At 36.6% G+C, this 19,769-nt stretch overlaps 1 long non-coding RNA gene across 1 annotated transcript; it reads left to right on the forward strand.

Annotated features, from left to right (window-relative positions):
- The first annotated feature begins 771 nt into the window (after positions 1-771).
- On the forward strand, positions 772-19,499 carry LOC127968956 (uncharacterized). The gene is made up of 3 exons (XR_008156179.1): positions 772-2,894; positions 10,381-10,740; positions 18,261-19,499. It is a non-coding gene; the product is annotated as an uncharacterized LOC127968956 (long non-coding RNA).
- Positions 19,500-19,769: the final 270 nt, after the last annotated feature.

The raw sequence follows: 19,769 nt of genomic DNA on the forward strand, positions 1-19,769 counted from the left end.
CACACACGATTCTGTTCCGATGAGTCATCGCTGAAATGCCGGTGCTTCCTTCACTCGCTCACTTACTGAATACCTCTTTCTGCCGAATTCTCTCGTCAGAAACAACAAAGTGCAGATGTGTGTACGAATCTATAATTAAGATATTGATTTCACAGTGTTAACAGTTTCAGTGATTTTAATGGTAGTTTCTGAGAGTGAATGAAATCTAGACTGTCAGTGAAAATTATGTTTAATAATGTAAATGTTATTTGCTCTCTTTCTGAACAATGAAAGATTAGTAGCAATATTTATATCACATTAACTTTCAATGTTAAATTCACATTTAAAATAAAGTCAGTCGTATTAAAAATATGTTATGGCATGACACCTATATTTGTTACTTAAATAAACAGACAGGGTTTTATAATAAATTACATAAATTGGATTAAAGGCTGATGAAATATATACATTTATACACACACACATACATTACATACATTTTTTGTCTATATATCTATATAAAAAAAGGCTCCGTATATATGACCCAAAGTAACTAGTAACTAACTACTTGAGTAGATTTTTTATCCGATACTCTTTTACTCTTACTCAAGTAACTATTCAAGACTAGTACTTTTACTTTTACTTGAGTAAATATTTCTAGAATTACTTTTACTTTTACTTGAGTAAAGTTTTTGGGTACTCTACCCACCTCTGATTAAGATCAGAAAATAGCTGGTGCTATAACAGTTAAAATGGCCTAAAAAACAAAAGATTTCTGTTGTGAATGGCATTAAACTGCAAAAAAAGGGGGTAATATAATCACACATGCATTAGATCTGTATTTTTTCTAAACAATCATGCAAAATTTAACAGAGATTAGGTAAAAAAAAACACTGTAATATTTATAAAGCTTCAAAACCCAGTGTTGAATAAAAAATTGCAATTATAACCACTAGATGTCACCGGAAGACCACTAATGAGCTCACTAAAGACTAAAACATTACAGTTTATGGGCTTGTTGAGGGATTCATCTAGAAAAAATGTATATTACTATTATTTAATATTACTGTTCAAGCATTTCAGATCACACTGAGTCAAAGTTTACCAATTCATTCATACAGATATATCTAATGTTTATAATTATGCCAGATTATGATTGCAATGAAACCTGAAAAATGACATAGAAGCCCATAAAAACAGAAGACGTGCAATAGGTTTTATCACCCATTATTTATTTTAATTATCTATATATATAACAAAATGTGTGCATCTGTGTGTGAGTTTAAGCATGCTTATTGAGTATTAATATACTAGTTTAAACATTTCATGTTTGTGTGTGTCTGTAATTCTGTCCTATTCTTTTACTGTCAGCCATATCTAGGTTATTTAAAATCAGTGCAGTACTATTATCTAGACTGTGAAATTATACATAAATTGCGTATGCTTCTTTGGAATGAAATTAAGACAACATATAACAGTTATAAAGGTTAAAGAGACAGTGTTGTATGATAAATTGCATTTACGACCACTAGATGTCACTGGAAGACCACTAATGGGCTTTGCAGAGATATAGCCTCAGACTCATTTTGTGAAGATGCCTGACATCTGAAGCAGCGCTGTACAAAAACGGTTTCGTCTATTGACACGAAATCCATAACTTTTTGTCAGCACGGTCTGAAGATGATCTGATTCAATTTTGGTGAAAATCAGACAAACGGTTGAGGATGAGTTTAAAAAAAAAGGTTTTCAACATGAATCAAAATGGCGGACAGGAAGTTTTGCTTAATATGACATAATTGGTATGTATGTTGTCGGCATGTCCCAAGGAACATTTTGAGACATGTTTCATGATAATAGGCTAATGCAATCAAAAGTTATTAGCATTATTGTAAATGTAATAATTAGCGGTTATTGATTGGTTTATTACTCTTGACCAATAGGTGGCGCTGTGACCAAAATGATGTGGCGTGGTCAATGTGATGTGACAATGTCACATATTAAGTTTTGTGTAAATATCTCCAACCTTTGCAGAGATACAGCCTCAGATGCAGTTTGGCATCTTTCCAGCAAATTCGTTGGTACGCTAATTGAAAACGGTTACGTGTATCGACACAAATTCCATAACTTTTTGCCAGCATGGTCTGAAGATGATCCAAATCAAATTTGGTGAAAATCTGAGCAACGGTCTAGGAGGAGTTCGAAAAAGTAGGTTTTCAACATGAATCAAAATGGCGGACAGGAAATTTTGCCAAAATTGACAAATGGGGTATCGGTGTTCTCGGCATGACCCAAGGAATCTATCAACATCAGCTTTGTTACAATAGGCTAATGTATGCAAAAGTTATTAGCATTTTTCAAAAAAATCGTTATAACTATTGACCACAAGGTGGCGCTGCCCCCAATTTTTTTGTGTACATTCAGGGCATGGAGCCGGACATTTTTGTAATTATTTGCGAAACGATACGGAACTTCATTCTTAAGATACAGCAATTTACAACTAAATCCAAAATGGCCGACGCCCAAAATGGCCGAATTGGGAAAATTCGGTATCATTCGACTCGGAATGATGCACTGAATCTAAAGACACCACTTTTGTGATTTTTGGCAAAACCGTTCAGAAGTTATGAGCAAAAACATGCATTTTTCATATCTCCTGACCACTAGGGGGCACAGCGCCGAAACACTGCAGGTAGTCCCAGGGAATGGTTGTTATGAGACCCACCAAGATTGGTCTCAATAGGCCAAACCGTTGCGGAGATATAGCCTCACGTTCACGTTTGCGTGCTTTTCGAAGAATTCGTTCATGAGCTATTCGGAAACGGTTTGAGAAATCAACTTGATTTCCATAACTTTTTGTCAGCATGGTCTGAAGATTATCTGATTCAATTTTCGTGACAATCGGTGCAACGGCCTAGGTTGAGTTGGAAAAAGTAGGTTTTACGAACAATTGACGATAGCGAAAAAACTAAGCCTTGCGATTTTTGAATTTCGGTGTCCATTCGACTCGGCATGAGCCAAGGAATCACAGGAAAAAAGAATTTTCATTTTGTGGCTTACGGTTCAAGAGTTATTAGCATCAAGTTTTTGAAAGTTTAGACAATTGGTGGCGCTAGAGAGTTTGAGTTAGAGACTTCAAATTTGCTACGGTTAATGTTCAGACAGTCCTCTATTAGTGTGCCAAATTATACAACTTTCCCGCAATCGGTTCTATGGGCTACCATAGACTTGGGGTGGAAGAAGAAGAATAATAATAAATATAGCTGCAAGCAGCAATCACGGGGCCAAGCATTCCAGCGGCAACATCAGGAGCTAAGCATATGTAGCATCAGACCAAATGCAACAATGAATAATGAAATTAATAATTGCATGATTGTAATTGAAATGGCTGAAAATCGTTATTAAAGGTTCCACAGCGAGGAGCTAAGCATGGCATGGAGCATCAGACCAAATGCAACGAGTAAGAAAAGCAATTATTGGAAGAGTGTAATTGAAACAAGCAGTAAAACTCCAGTAAAATGATGCATTATCATTTTTGGAAAATAGGTGGCGCTGTAATCAAATCGCTTTGTTGTGTTCTGTGGGAGGTGACAATGTTGTGGGCAATTTCTTTCAAAATACTTACAGACCTTTAGGGCAATGAGTCGAACATGCCCACCGAGTTTCGTTCCGATCGACTTCCATTAACCTTGTCAAATAGGTGCTTAAAGTTGTTTGGCCAATGGCGGCCATGTTTTTTAAGATAAGTGAAATTCCTCATAGAGCACTTGTGCCACATTGGGCCATATCAATTTTCAAGTTGATTGGATCAACGGTTGCTTAGTTATAGCCATTTGATTTTTTTTCATCCTGTAGCGCCACCAAGTGGCAGATATGGAAAAAAAAATAATAATTTGACTAAAGTTTTTGTTCATGCATATGAGTTCTGAGTTTGGTGAAGATATCTCATTTTGTTCCCGAGTTACAGCCTTTTTCGTAAAATTGGTCCACGAATTTGAATGTTTTGGGTCACCTGGTTTTTTGTTCAGTCTTGATCAAACCACTGCAATAATATTCTCTGGACTCTCTAGATCAATATTTTTCAAAAATATGTTGCATTTTGTCCTTTGGTTAGCTATAAGAGGTCATTTAGGAAAGGGCCGTGGCCACATGTAACCTAAAGCCTATAAAACTGAAACAAAAACTCAAAACTTTATGAAACTTGGTTATAACATGTGAAAGATGACCCACCAAGCATGCAAAGTTTCATTAAGATCAGAAAATAGCTGGTGCTATAACAGTTAAAATGGCCTAAAAAACAAAAGATTTCTGTTGTGAATGGCATTAAACTGCCAAAAAAAAAAGGGGTAATATAATCACACATGCATTAGATCTGTATTTTTTCTAAACAATCATGCAAAATTTAACAGAGATTAGGTAAAAAAGAACACTGTAATATTTATAAAGCTTCAAAACCCAGTGTTGAATAAAAAATTGCAATTATAACCACTAGATGTCACCGGAAGACCACTAATGAGCTCACTAAAGACTAAAACATTACAGTTTATGGGCTTGTTGAGGGATTCATCTAGAAAAAATGTATATTACTATTATTTAATATTACTGTTCAAGCATTTCAGATCACATTGAGTCAAAGTTTACCAATTTATTCATACAGATATATCTAATGTTTATAATTATGCCAGATTATGATTGCAATGAAACCTGAAAAATGACATAGAAGCCCATAAAAACAGAAGACTTGCAATAGGTTTTATCACCCATCATTTATTTTAATTATCTATATATATAACAAAATGTGTGCATCTGTGTGTGGGTTTAAGCATGCTTATTGAGTATTAATATAGTAGTTTAAACATTTCATGTTTGTGTGTGTCTGTAATTCTGTTCTATTCTTTTACTGTCAGCCATATCTAGGTTATTTAAAATCAGTGCAGTACTATTATCTAGACTGTGAAATTATACATAAATTGCGTATGCTTCTTTGGAATGAAATTAAGACGACATATAACAGTTATAAAGGTTAAAAAAACAGTGTTGTATGATAAATTGCATTTACGACCACTAGATGTCACTGGAAGACCACTAATGGGCTCACTAAAGACTAAAACATTACAGTTCATTGTCTCGATGATTGATTCATCTAGAAAAATATATATTACTATTATTTAATATTACTGTTCAAGCATTTAAGATCACATTGAGTGAAAGTTCAACAATTTATTCATACATGTATATCAAATGTTTACTATTATGTCAGAATATGAATGCAATGAAACCTGACATAGAAATGTAAGAAAATAAGTCTTTCTGTGAGTTGTGTGTCACCTATAATTTATTTCAAATATCTACATACAACAAAATGTGTGGGCATGTACTTCTCTCTCTGTGTGTGTGTGTGTGTGTGTGTAATCATGCTTATTGATTATTCATATAATAGTTGAACCATTTCATTTCTGTGTGTGAGTGTCTGTGAGCCTATTCTCCATGTTAGACAATGGCACACACAAGTTTGGCTTAATTACAACAAAGCTTTGCAGAGATATAGCCTCAGACTCATTTTGTGAAGATGCCTGACATCTGAAGCAGCGCTGTACAAAAACGGTTTCGTCTATTGACACGAAATCCATAACTTTTTGTCAGCACGGTCTGAAGATGATCTGATTCAATTTTGGTGAAAATCAGACAAACGGTTGAGGATGAGTTTAAAAAAAAAGGTTTTCAACATGAATCAAAATGGCGGACAGGAAGTTTTGCTTAATATGACATAATTGGTATGTATGTTGTCGGCATGTCCCAAGGAACATTTTGAGACATGTTTCATGATAATAGGCTAATGCAATCAAAAGTTATTAGCATTATTGGAAATGTAATAATTAGCGGTTATTGATTGGTTTATTACTCTTGACCAATAGGTGGCGCTGTGACCAAAATGATGTGGCGTGGTCAATGTGATGTGACAATGTCACATATTAAGTTTTGTGTAAATATCTCCAACCTTTGCAGAGATACAGCCTCAGATGCAGTTTGGCATCTTTCCAGCAAATTCGTTGGTACGCTAATTGAAAACGGTTACGTGTATCGACACAAATTCCATAACTTTTTGCCAGCATGGTCGGAAGATGATCCAAATCAAATTTGGTGAAAATCTGAGCAACGGTCTAGGAGGAGTTCGAAAAAGTAGGTTTTCAACATGAATCAAAATGGCGGACAGGAAATTTTGCCAAAATTGACAAATCGGGTATCGGTGTTCTCGGCATGACCCAAGGAATCTATCAACATCAGTTTTGTTACAATAGGCTAATGTATGCAAAGGTTATTAGCATTTTTCGAAAAATCGTTATAACTATTGACCACAAGGTGGCGCTGCCCCCAATTTTTTTGTGTACATTCAGGGCATGGAGCCGGACATTTTTGTAATTATTTGCGAAACGATACGGAACTTCATTCTTAAGATACAGCAATTTACAACTAAATTCAAAATGGCCGACGCCCAAATTGGCCGAATTGGGAAAATTCGGTATCATTCGACTCGGAATGATGCACTGAATCTAAAGACACCACTTTTGTGATTTTTGGCAAAACCGTTCAGAAGTTATGAGCAAAAACATGCATTTTTCATATCTCCTGACCACTAGGGGGCACAGCGCCGAAACACTGCAGGTAGTCCCAGGGAATGGTTGTCATAAGACCCACCAAGATTGGTCTCAATAGGCCAAACCGTTGCGGAGATATAGCCTCACGTTCACGTTTGCGTGCTTTTCGAAGAATTCGTTCATGAGCTATTCGGAAACGGTTTGAGAAATCAACTTGAATTCCATAACTTTTTGCCAGCATGGTCTGAAGATTATCTGATTCAATTTTTGTGACAATCGGTGCAACGGCCTAGGACGAGTTCGAAAAAGTAGGTTTTACGAACAATTGACGATAGCGAAAAAACTAAACCTTGCGATTTTTGAATTTCGGTGTCCATTCGACTCGGCATGAGCCAAGGAATCACAGGAAAAAAGAATTTTCATTTTGTGGCTTACGGTTCAAGAGTTATTAGCATCAAGTTTTTGAAAGTTTAGACAATTGGTGGCGCTAGAGAGTTTGAGTTAGAGACTTCAAATTTGCTACGGTTAATGTTCAGACAGTCCTCTATTAGTGTGCCAAATTATACAACTTTCCCGCAATCGGTTCTATGGGCTACCATAGACTTGGGGTGGAAGAAGAAGAGGAAGAAATAAAGCTGCAAGCAGCAATCACGGGGCCAAGCATTCCAGCGGCAACATCAGGAGCTAAGCAGACCAAATGCAACAATGAATAAAGAAATTAATAATTGCATGATTGTAATTGAAATGGCTGAAAATCGTTAATAAAAGTTCCACAGCGAGGAGCTAAGCATGGCATGGAGCATCAGACCAAATGCAACGAGTAAGAAAAGCAATTATTGGAAGAGTGTAATTGAAACAGCCAGTAAAACTCCAGTAAAATGATGCATTATCATTTTTGGAAAATAGGTGGCGCTGTAATCAAATCGCTTTGTTGTGTTCTGTGGGAGGTGACAATGTTGTGGGCAATTTCTTTCAAAATACTTACAGACCTTTAGGGCAATGAGTCGAACATGCCCACCGAGTTTCGTTCCGATCGACTTCCATTAACCTTGTCAAATAGGTGCTTAAAGTTGTTTGGCCAATGGCGGCCATGTTTTTTAAGATAAGTGAAATTCCTCATAGAGCACTTGTGCCACATTGGGCCATATCAATTTTCAAGTTGATTGGATCAACGGTTGCTTAGTTATAGCCATTTGATTTTTTTTCATCCTGTAGCGCCACCAAGTGGCAGATATGGAAAAAAAAATAATAATTTGACTAAAGTTTTTGTTCATGCATATGAGTTCTGAGTTTGGTGAAGATATCTCATTTTGTTCCCGAGTTATAGCCTTTTTCGTAAAATTGGTCCACGAATTTGAATGTTTTGGGTCACCTGGTTTTTTGTTCAGTCTTGATCAAACCACTGCAATAATATTCTCTGGACTCTCTAGATCAATAATTTTCAAAAATGTGTTGCATTTTGTCCTTTGGTTAGCTATAAGAGGTCATTTAGGAAAGGGCCGTGGCCACATGTAACCTAAAGCCTATAAAACTGAAACAAAAACTCAAAACTTTATGAAACTTGGTTATAACATGTGAAAGATGACCCACCAAGCATGCAAAGTTTCATTAAGATCAGAAAATAGCTGGTGCTATAACAGTTAAACAGGCCTAAAAAACAAAAGATTTCTGTTGTGAATGGCATTAAACTGCAAAAAAAAAAAGGGGTAATATAATCACACATGCATTAAATCTGTATTTTTTCTAAACAATCATGCAAAATTTAACAGAGATTAGGTAAAAAAGAACACTGTAATATTTATAAAGCTTCAAAACCCAGTGTTGAATAAAAAATTGCAATTATAACCACTAGATGTCACCGGAAGACCACTAATGAGCTCACTAAAGACTAAAACATTTCAGTTTATGGGCTTGTTGAGGGATTCATCTAGAAAAAATGTATATTACTATTTAATATTACTGTTCAAGCATTTCAGATCACATTGAGTCAAAGTTTACCAATTTATTCATACAGATATATCTAATGTTTATAATTATGCCAGATTATGATTGCAATGAAACCTGAAAAATGACATAGAAGCCCATAAAAACAGAAGACTTGCAATAGGTTTTATCACCCATCATTTATTTTAATTATCTATATATATAACAAAATGTGTGCATCTGTGTGTGGGTTTAAGCATGCTTATTGAGTATTAATATAGTAGTTTAAACATTTCATGTTTGTGTGTGTCTGTAATTCTGTTCTATTCTTTTACTGTCAGCCATATCTAGGTTATTTAAAATCAGTGCAGTACTATTATCTAGACTGTGAAATTATACATAAATTGCGTATGCTTCTTTGGAATGAAATTAAGACAACATATAACAGTTATAAAGGTTAAAGAGACAGTGTTGTATGATAAATTGCATTTACGACCACTAGATGTCACTGGAAGACCACTAATGGGCTTTGCAGAGATATAGCCTCAGACTCATTTTGTGAAGATGCCTGACATCTGAAGCAGCGCTGTACAAAAACGGTTTCGTCTATTGACACGAAATCCATAACTTTTTGTCAGCACGGTCTGAAGATGATCTGATTCAATTTTGGTGAAAATCAGACAAACGGTTGAGGATGAGTTTAAAAAAAAAGGTTTTCAACATGAATCAAAATGGCGGACAGGAAGTTTTGCTTAATATGACATAATTGGTATGTATGTTGTCGGCATGTCCCAAGGAACATTTTGAGACATGTTTCATGATAATAGGCTAATGCAATCAAAAGTTATTAGCATTATTGGAAATGTAATAATTAGCGGTTATTGATTGGTTTATTACTCTTGACCAATAGGTGGCGCTGTGACCAAACTGATGTGGCGTGGTCAATGTGATGTGACAATGTCACATATTAAGTTTTGTGTAAATATCCCCAACCTTTGCAGAGATACAGCCTCAGATGCAGTTTGGCATCTTTCCAGCAAATTCGTTGGTACGCTAATTGAAAACGGTTACGTGTATCGACACAAATTCCATAACTTTTTGCCAGCATGGTCTGAAGATGATCCAAATCAAATTTGGTGAAAATCTGAGCAACGGTCTAGGAGGAGTTCGAAAAAGTAGGTTTTCAACATGAATCAAAATGGCGGACAGGAAATTTTGCCAAAATTGACAAATGGGGTATCGGTGTTCTCGGCATGACCCAAGGAATCTATCAACATCAGCTTTGTTACAATAGGCTAATGTATGCAAAAGTTATTAGCATTTTTCGAAAAAATCGTTATAACTATTGACCACAAGGTGGCGCTGCCCCCAATTTTTTTGTGTACATTCAGGGCATGGAGCCGGACATTTTTGTAATTATTTGCGAAACGATACGGAACTTCATTCTTAAGATACAGCAATTTACAACTAAATCCAAAATGGCCGACGCCCAAAATGGCCGAATTGGGAAAATTCGGTATCATTCGACTCGGAATGATGCACTGAATCTAAAGACACCACTTTTGTGATTTTTGGCAAAACCGTTCAGAAGTTATGAGCAAAAACATGCATTTTTCATATCTCCTGACCACTAGGGGGCACAGCGCCGAAACACTGCAGGTAGTCCCAGGGAATGGTTGTTATAAGACCCACCAAGATTGGTCTCAATAGGCCAAACCGTTGCGGAGATATAGCCTCACGTTCACGTTTGCGTGCTTTTCGAAGAATTCGTTCATGAGCTATTCGGAAACGGTTTGAGAAATCAACTTGAATTCCATAACTTTTTGCCAGCATGGTCTGAAGATTATCTGATTCAATTTTCGTGACAATCGGTGCAACGGCCTAGGACGAGTTCGAAAAAGTAGGTTTTACGAACAATTGACGATAGCGAAAAAACTAAGCCTTGCGATTTTTGAATTTCGGTGTCCATTCGACTCGGCATGAGCCAAGGAATCACAGGAAAAAAGAATTTTCATTTTGTGGCTTACGGTTCAAGAGTTATTAGCATCAAGTTTTTGAAAGTTTAGACAATTGGTGGCGCTAGAGAGTTTGAGTTAGAGACTTCAAATTTGCTACGGTTAATGTTCAGACAGTCCTCTATTAGTGTGCCAAATTATACAACTTTCCCGCAATCGGTTCTATGGGCTACCATAGACTTGGGGTGGAAGAAGAAGAATAATAATAATAACGCCAACAAACACAATAGGTGCCTTCGCACCTTCGGTGCTTGGCCCCTAATAAATATAGCTGCAAGCAGCAATCACGGGGCCAAGCATTCCAGCGGCAACATCAGGAGCTAAGCATATGTAGCATCAGATCAAATGCAACAATGAATAATGAAATTAATAATTGCATGATTGTAATTGAAATGGCTGAAAATCGTTAATAAAAGTTCCACAGCGAGGAGCTAAGCGTGGCATGGAGCATCAGACCAAATGCAACGAGTAAGAAAAGCAATTATTGGAAGAGTGTAATTGAAACAGCCAGTAAAACTCCAGTAAAATGATGCATTATCATTTTTGGAAAATAGTTGGCGCTGTAATCAAATCGCTTTGTTGTGTTCTGTGGGAGGTGACAATGTTGTGGGCAATTTCTTTCAAAATACTTACAGACCTTTAGGGCAATGAGTCGAACATGCCCACCGAGTTTCGTTCCGATCGACTTCCATTAACCTTGTCAAATAGGTGCTTAAAGTTGTTTGGCCAATGGCGGCCATGTTTTTTAAGATAAGTGAAATTCCTTATAGACACTTATGCCACATTGGGCCATACCAATTTTCAAGTTGATTGGATCAGCGGTTGCTTAGTTATAGCCATTTTAGTTTTTTTTGCATCCTGTAGCGCCACCAAGTGGCAGATATGGAAAAAATAATAATTTGACTAAAGTTTTTGTTCATGCATATGAGTTCTGAGTTTGGTGAAGATATCTCATTTTGTTCCCGAGTTATAGCCTTTTTCATAAAATTGGTCCACGAATTTGAATGTTTTGGGTCACCTGGTTTTTTGTTCAGTCTTGATCAAACCACTGCAGTAATATTCTCAGGACTCTCTAGATCAATAACTTTGAAAAAATATGTTGTATTTTGTCCTTTGGTTAGATAACATTTAAACAGGCCTAAAAAACAAAAGATTTCTGTTGTGAATGGCATTAAACTGCAAAAAAAAGGGGTAATATAATCACACATGCATTAGATCTGTATTTTTTCTAAACAATCATGCAAAATTTAACAGAGATTAGGTAAAAAAGAACACTGTAATATTTATAAAGCTTCAAAACCCAGTGTTGAATAAAAAATTGCAATTATAACCACTAGATGTCACCGGAAGACCACTAATGAGCTCACTAAAGACTAAAACATTACAGTTTATGGGCTTGTTGAGGGATTCATCTAGAAAAAATGTATATTACTATTATTTAATACTACTGTTCAAGCATTTCAGATCACATTGAGTCAAAGTTTACCAATTTATTCATACAGATATATCTAATGTTTATATTTATGCCAGATTATGATTGCAATGAAACCTGAAAAATGACATAGAAGCCCATAAAAACAGAAGACTTGCAATAGGTTTTATCACCCATCATTTATTTTAATTATCTATATATATAACAAAATGTGTGCATCTGTGTGTGGGTTTAAGCATGCTTATTGAGTATTAATATACTAGTTTAAACATTTCATGTTTGTGTGTGTCTGTAATTCTGTTCTTTTCTTTTACTGTCAGCCATATCTAGGTTATTTAAAATCAGTGCAGTACTATTATCTAGACTGTGAAATTATACATAAATTGCGTATGCTTCTTTGGAATGAAATTTAGACAACATATAACAGTTATAAAGATTAAAGAGACAGTGTTGTATGATAAATTGCATTTACGACCACTAGATGTCACTGGAAGACCACTAATGGGCTTTGCAGAGATATAGCCTCAGACTCATTTTGTGAAGATGCCTGACATCTGAAGCAGCGCTGTACAAAAACGGTTTCGTCTATTGACACGAAATCCATAACTTTTTGTCAGCACGGTCTGAAGATGATCTGATTCAATTTTGGTGAAAATCGGACAAACGGTTGAGGATGAGTTTAAAAAAAAAGGTTTTCAACATGAATCAAAATGGCGGACAGGAAGTTTTGCTTAATATGACATAATTGGTATGCATGTTGTCGGCATGTCCCAAGGAACATTTTGAGACATGTTTCATGATAATAGGCTAATGCAATCAAAAGTTATTAGCATTATTGGAAATGTAATAATTAGCGGTTATTGATTGGTTTATTACTCTTGACCAATAGGTGGCGCTGTGACCAAAATGATGTGGCGTGGTCAATGTGATGTGACAATGTCACATATTAAGTTTTGTGTAAATATCTCCAACCTTTGCAGAGATACAGCCTCAGATGCAGTTTGGCATCTTTCCAGCAAATTCGTTGGTACGCTAATTGAAAACGGTTACGTGTATCGACACAAATTCCATAACTTTTTGCCAGCATGGTCTGAAGATGATCCAAATCAAATTTGGTGAAAATCTGAGCAACGGTCTAGGAGGAGTTCGAAAAAGTAGGTTTTCAACATGAATCAAAATGGCGGACAGGAAATTTTGCCAAAATTGACAAATGGGGTATCGGTGTTCTCGGCATGACCCAAGGAATCTATCAACATCAGCTTTGTTACAATAGGCTAATGTATGCAAAAGTTATTAGCATTTTTCGAAAAAATCGTTATAACTATTGACCACAAGGTGGCGCTGCCCCCAATTTTTTTGTGTACATTCAGGGCATGGAGCCGGACATTTTTGTAATTATTTGCGAAACGATACGGAACTTCATTCTTAAGATACAGCAATTTACAACTAAATCCAAAATGGCCGACGCCCAAAATGGCCGAATTGGGAAAATTCGGTATCATTCGACTCGGAATGATGCACTGAATCTAAAGACACCACTTTTGTGATTTTTGGCAAAACCGTTCAGAAGTTATGAGCAAAAACATGCATTTTTCATATCTCCTGACCACTAGGGGGCACAGCGCCGAAACACTGCAGGTAGTCCCAGGGAATGGTTGTTATAAGACCCACCAAGATTGGTCTCAATAGGCCAAACCGTTGCGGAGATATAGCCTCACGTTCACGTTTGCGTGCTTTTCGAAGAATTCGTTCATGAGCTATTCGGAAACGGTTTGAGAAATCAACTTGATTTCCATAACTTTTTGTCAGCATGGTCTGAAGATTATCTGATTCAATTTTCGTGACAATCGGTGCAACGGCCTAGGACGAGTTCGAAAAAGTAGGTTTTATGAACAATTGACGATAGCGAAAAAACTAAGCCTTGCGATTTTTGAATTTCAGTGTCCATTCGACTCGGCATGAGCCAAGGAATCACAGGAAAAAAGAATTTTCATTTTGTGGCTTACGGTTCAAGAGTTATTAGCATCAAGTTTTTGAAAGTTTAGACAATTGGTGGCGCTAGAGAGTTTGAGTTAGAGACTTCAAATTTGCTACGGTTAATGTTCAGACAGTCCTCTATTAGTGTGCCAAATTATACAACTTTCCCGCAATCGGTTCTATGGGCTACCATAGACTTGGGGTGGAAGAAGAAGAATAATAATAAATATAGCTGCAAGCAGCAATTACGGGGCCAAGCACTCCAACGGCAAATGTAGGAGCTAAGCATCGCATGAAGCATCACACCAAATTCATTAATGAGCAATAACAGCAATTTTGGAATTATTGTAATTGAAATGGCAAAAAAAAATTATAATACCACCTCTAGTAGCATGATTACTTGGCTTATCAAGCTTGACCAATAGGTGGCACTGTTATAAAATCAATTTGGTGTACTCTGTGTGACTTTTCAATGACACACACAAAGTTTGGTGTCAATATGCCAAAGCATTCCAGGGATACAGCCTCAAGTGTCATTTACTCATTGTGCCTCAAATTCGTCGATGTGGTATGCGAAAACGGTTTTGTCTATCGACTCAAAAGCCATAACTTTGAGTCAGCATAGTCTGAAGATCATTTGATTCGAATTTGGTGAAAATCGGACCTACGGTTGATGAGGAGTTCGACAAAGTAGGTTTTCAACATAAATCAAAATGGCGGACCGGAAGTTCAGCTTACTATGGTATATTTGGTATCTATGTTATCGGCATAAACCAGGGAATATTTTGAGCCCAGTTCCATTCGAATGGGCTAATGCAATAAAAAGTTATTAGCATTTTTACAAGTGTAATTATTCATGGTTAATGAATGGTTTATTACTCTTGACCAATAGGTGGCGCTGTCACCAAATTTCTGTGGCATGGTCAGTGTGAGGTGACGATGACACATACAAAATTTGGTGCAAATATGTCAAAGCGTTGCAGAGATACAGCCTCAAATGCATTTTGGCACCCTTCCAGCAAATTCGTTGATGCGCTAAATGAGAACTGTTTCGTATATCGACACGAAATCCATAACTTTTTGCCAGCATGGTCTATTGTGTTCTGTGGGAGGTGACAACGTTGTGGGCAATTTCTTTCAAAATACTTACAGACCTTTAGGGCAATGAGTCGAACATGCCCACCGAGTTTCGTTCCGATCGACTTCCATTAACCTTGTCAAATAGGTGCTTAAAGTTGTTTGGCCAATGGCGGCCATGTTTTTTAAGATAAGTGAAATTCCTCATAGAGCACTTGTGCCACATTGGGCCATATCAATATTCAAGTTGATTGGATCAACGGTTGCTTAGTTATAGCCATTTGATTTTTTTTCATCCTGTAGCGCCACCAAGTGGCAGATATGGAAAAAATAATAATAATTTGACTAAAGTTTTTGTTCATGCATATGAGTTCTGAGTTTGGTGAAGATATCTCATTTTGTTCCCGAGTTATAGCCTTTTTCGTAAAATTGGTCCACGAATTTGAATGTTTTGGGTCACCTGGTTTTTTGTTCAGTCTTGATCAAACCACTGCAATAATATTCTCTGGACTCTCTAGATCAATAATTTTCAAAAATATGTTGCATTTTGTCCTTTGGTTAGCTATAAGAGGTCATTTAGGAAAGGGCCGTGGCCACATGTAACCTAAAGCCTATAAAACTGAAACAAAAACTCAAAACTTTATGAAACTTGGTTATAACATGTGAAAGATGACCCACCAAGCATGCAAAGTTTCATTAAGATCAGAAAATAGCTGGTGCTATAACAGTTAAAATGGCCTAAAAAACTAAAGATTTCTGTTGTGAATGGCATTAAAGTGCAAAAAAAAAAGGGGTAATATAATCACACATGCATTAGATCTGTATTTTTTCTAAACAATCATGCAAAATTTAACAGATATTAGGTAAAAAAGAACACTGTAATATTTATAAAGCTTCAAAACCCAGTGTTGAATAAAAAATTGCAATTATAACCACTAGATGTCACCGGAAGACCACTAATGAGCTCACTAAAGACTAAAACATTACAGTTTATGGGCTTGTTGAGGGATTCATCTAGAAAAAATGTATATTACTATTATTTAATATTACTGTTCAAGCATTTCAGATCACATTGAGTCAAAGTTTACCAATTTATTCATACAGATATATCTAATGTTTATAATTATGCCAGATTATGATTGCAATGAAACCTGAAAAATGACATAGAAGCCCATAAAACAGAAGACTTGCAATAGGTTTTATCACCCATCATTTATTTTAATTATCTATATATATATAACAAAATGTGTGCATCTGTGTGTGGGTTTAAGCATGCTTATTGAGTATAAATATAGTAGTTTAAACATTTCATGTTTGTGTGTGTCTGTAATTCTGTTCTATTCTTTTACTGTCAGCCATATCTAGGTTATTTAAAATCAGTGCAGTACTATTATCTAGACTGTGAAATTATACATAAATTGCGTATGCTTCTTTGGAATGAAATTAAGACAACATATAACAGTTATAAAGGTTAAAGAGACAGTGTTGTATGATAAATTGCATTTACGACCACTAGATGTCACTGGAAGACCACTAATGGGCTTTGCAGAGATATAGCCTCAGACTCATTTTGTGAAGATGCCTGACATCTGAAGCAGCGCTGTACAAAAACGGTTTCGTCTATTGACACGAAATCCATAACTTTTTGTCAGCACGGTCTGAAGATGATCTGATTCAATTTTGGTGAAAATCAGACAAACGGTTGAGGATGAGTTTAAAAAAAAAGGTTTTCAACATGAATCAAAATGGCGGACAGGAAGTTTTGCTTAATATGACATAATTGGTATGTATGTTGTCGGCATGTCCCAAGGAACATTTTGAGACATGTTTCATGATAATAGGCTAATGCAATCAAAAGTTATTAGCATTATTGGAAATGTAATAATTAGCGGTTATTGATTGGTTTATTACTCTTGACCAATAGGTGGCGCTGTGACCAAAATGATGTGGCGTGGTCAATGTGATGTGACAATGTCACATATTAAGTTTTGTGTAAATATCTCCAACCTTTGCAGAGATACAGCCTCAGATGCAGTTTGGCATCTTTCCAGCAAATTCGTTGGTACGCTAATTGAAAACGGTTACGTGTATCGACACAAATTCCATAACTTTTTGCCAGCATGGTCTGAAGATGATCCAAATCAAATTTGGTGAAAATCTGAGCAACGGTCTAGGAGGAGTTCGAAAAAGTAGGTTTTCAACATGAATCAAAATGGCGGACAGGAAATTTTGCCAAAATTGACAAATGGGGTATCGGTGTTCTCGGCATGACCCAAGGAATCTAACAACATCAGTTTTGTTACAATAGGCTAATGTATGCAAAAGTTATTAGCATTTTTCGAAAAATCGATATAACTATTGACCACAAGGTGGCACTGCCCCCAATTTTTTTGTGTACATTCAGGGCATGGAGCCGGACATTTTTGTAATTATTTGCGAAACGATACGGAACTTCATTCTTAAGATACAGCAATTTACAACTAAATTCAAAATGGCCGACGCCCAAAATGGCCGAATTGGGAAAATTCGGTATCATTCGACTCGGAATGATGCACTGAATCTAAAGACACCACTTATGTGATTTTTGGCAAAACCGTTCAGAAGTTATGAGCAAAAACATGCATTTTTCATATCTCCTGACCACTAGGGGGCACAGCGCCGAAACACTGCAGGTAGTCCCAGGGAATGGTTGTTATAAGACCCACCAAGATTGGTCTCAATAGGCCAAACCGTTGCGGAGATATAGCCTCACGTTCACGTTTGCGTGCTTTTCGAAGAATTCGTTCATGAGCTATTCGGAAACGGTTTGAGAAATCAACTTGAATTCCATAACTTTTTGCCAGCATGGTCTGAAGATTATCTGATTCAATTTTCGTGACAATCGGTGCAACGGCCTAGGACGAGTTCGAAAAAGTATGTTTTACGAACAATTGACGATAGCGAAAAAACTAAGCCTTGCGATTTTTGAATTTCGGTGTCCATTCGACTCGGCATGAGCCAAGGAATCACAGGAAAAAAGAATTTTCATTTTGTGGCTTACGGTTCAAGAGTTATTAGCATCAAGTTTTTGAAAGTTTAGACAATTGGTGGCGCTAGAGAGTTTGAGTTAGAGACTTCAAATTTGCTACGGTTAATGTTCAGACAGTCCTCTATTAGTGTGCCAAATTATACAACTTTCCCGCAATTGGTTCTATGGGCTACCATAGACTTGGGGTGGAAGAAGAAGAGGAAGAATAATAATAATAACGCCAACAAACACAATAGGTGCCTTCGCACCTTCGGTGCTTGGCCCCTAAATATAGCTGCAAGCAGCAATTACGGGGCCAAGCACTCCAACGGCAAATGTAGGAGCTAAGCATGGCATGGAGCATCACACCAAATGCATTAATGAGCAATAACAGCAATTTTAGGATTATTGTAATTGAAATGGCTAAAAAAATCATAAATACAACCTCTAGTAGCATGATTTACTGGCTTATCAAAATTGACCAATAGGTGGTGCTGTTATCAAGTCAATTTGGTGTACTCTGTGTGACTTTTCAATGACACAAACAAAGTTTGGTGTCAATATGCCAAAGCATTGCAGAGATACAGCCTCAAGTGTCATTTTGTCATTATGCCTCAAGTTCGTCGCTGTGGTATGCAAAAACGGTTTTGTCTATCGACACAAAATTCATAACTTTTTGTCAGCACAGTCTGAAGATCATCTGATTAAATTTTGGTGAAAATTGGACTAACGGCTGATGAGGAGTTCAAAAAGTAGGTTTTCAACATAAATCAAAATGGCGGACCGGAAGTTCAGCTTAATCTGGCATATTTGGTATCTATGTTTTCGGCATAAACCAGGGAATATTTTGAGACCAGTTTCGTTGCAATAGGCTAATGCATTAAAAAGTTATTAGCATTTTTATAAGTGTAATTATTCATGGGAAATGAATGGTTTATTACTCTTGACCAATAGGTGGCGCTGTTACCAAATTTATGTGGCATGGTCAGTGTGAGGTAGCGATGACACGTACAAAGTTTGGTGTAAATATGTCAAAGCGTTGCAGAGATACAGCCTCAAATGCATTTTGGCACCCTTCCAACAAATTCGTTGATGCGCTTAATGAGAACCGTTTCATATATCGACACGAAATCCATAACTTTTTGCCAGCATGGTCTGAAGATGATACACATCAAATTTGGTGAAAATCGGACTAACGGTCTAGGAGGAGTTCGAAAAAGTAGGTTTTCAACATTAATCAAAATGGCGGACAGGAAGTATGGCCAATATTCGCATAATTGGTATCAATGCTCTCGGCTTTACCCACAGAATATAGGGAGGCCATTTTAATTTTAATAGTCTAATTTATTCAAAAGTTATTAGCATTTATGGGATATTTCATTATAACTATTGGCCACAAGGTGGCGCTGCCACCAAACTTTTTGAGTATCTTCAGGGCATGGAGCCAAATATTTTTGTAATTATTTGCGAAACGATACGATGATGCGTTCAAAAAATACAGCATTTTGAAACATGATTCAAAATGGCCGACGCCTAAAATGGCCGACACGGGAAAATTGGATATCAATCGACTCGACATGACGCACTGAATCTACAGAGACCAGTTTTGTAATTTTTGGCCAAACCATTCAGAAGTTATAAGCCAAAATATGCATTTTTCATATCTCCTGACCACTAGGTGGCGCTGTGTCGAAACACTGCAGGTAGTCTCAGGTCATGCTTATTATAACACACACCAAGTTTGGTCTCAATACGCCAAACCGTTG

Source organism: Carassius gibelio, chromosome B12 (assembly GCF_023724105.1).
Source record: "Carassius gibelio isolate Cgi1373 ecotype wild population from Czech Republic chromosome B12, carGib1.2-hapl.c, whole genome shotgun sequence".
Taxonomy (NCBI): domain Eukaryota; kingdom Metazoa; phylum Chordata; class Actinopteri; order Cypriniformes; family Cyprinidae; genus Carassius; species Carassius gibelio.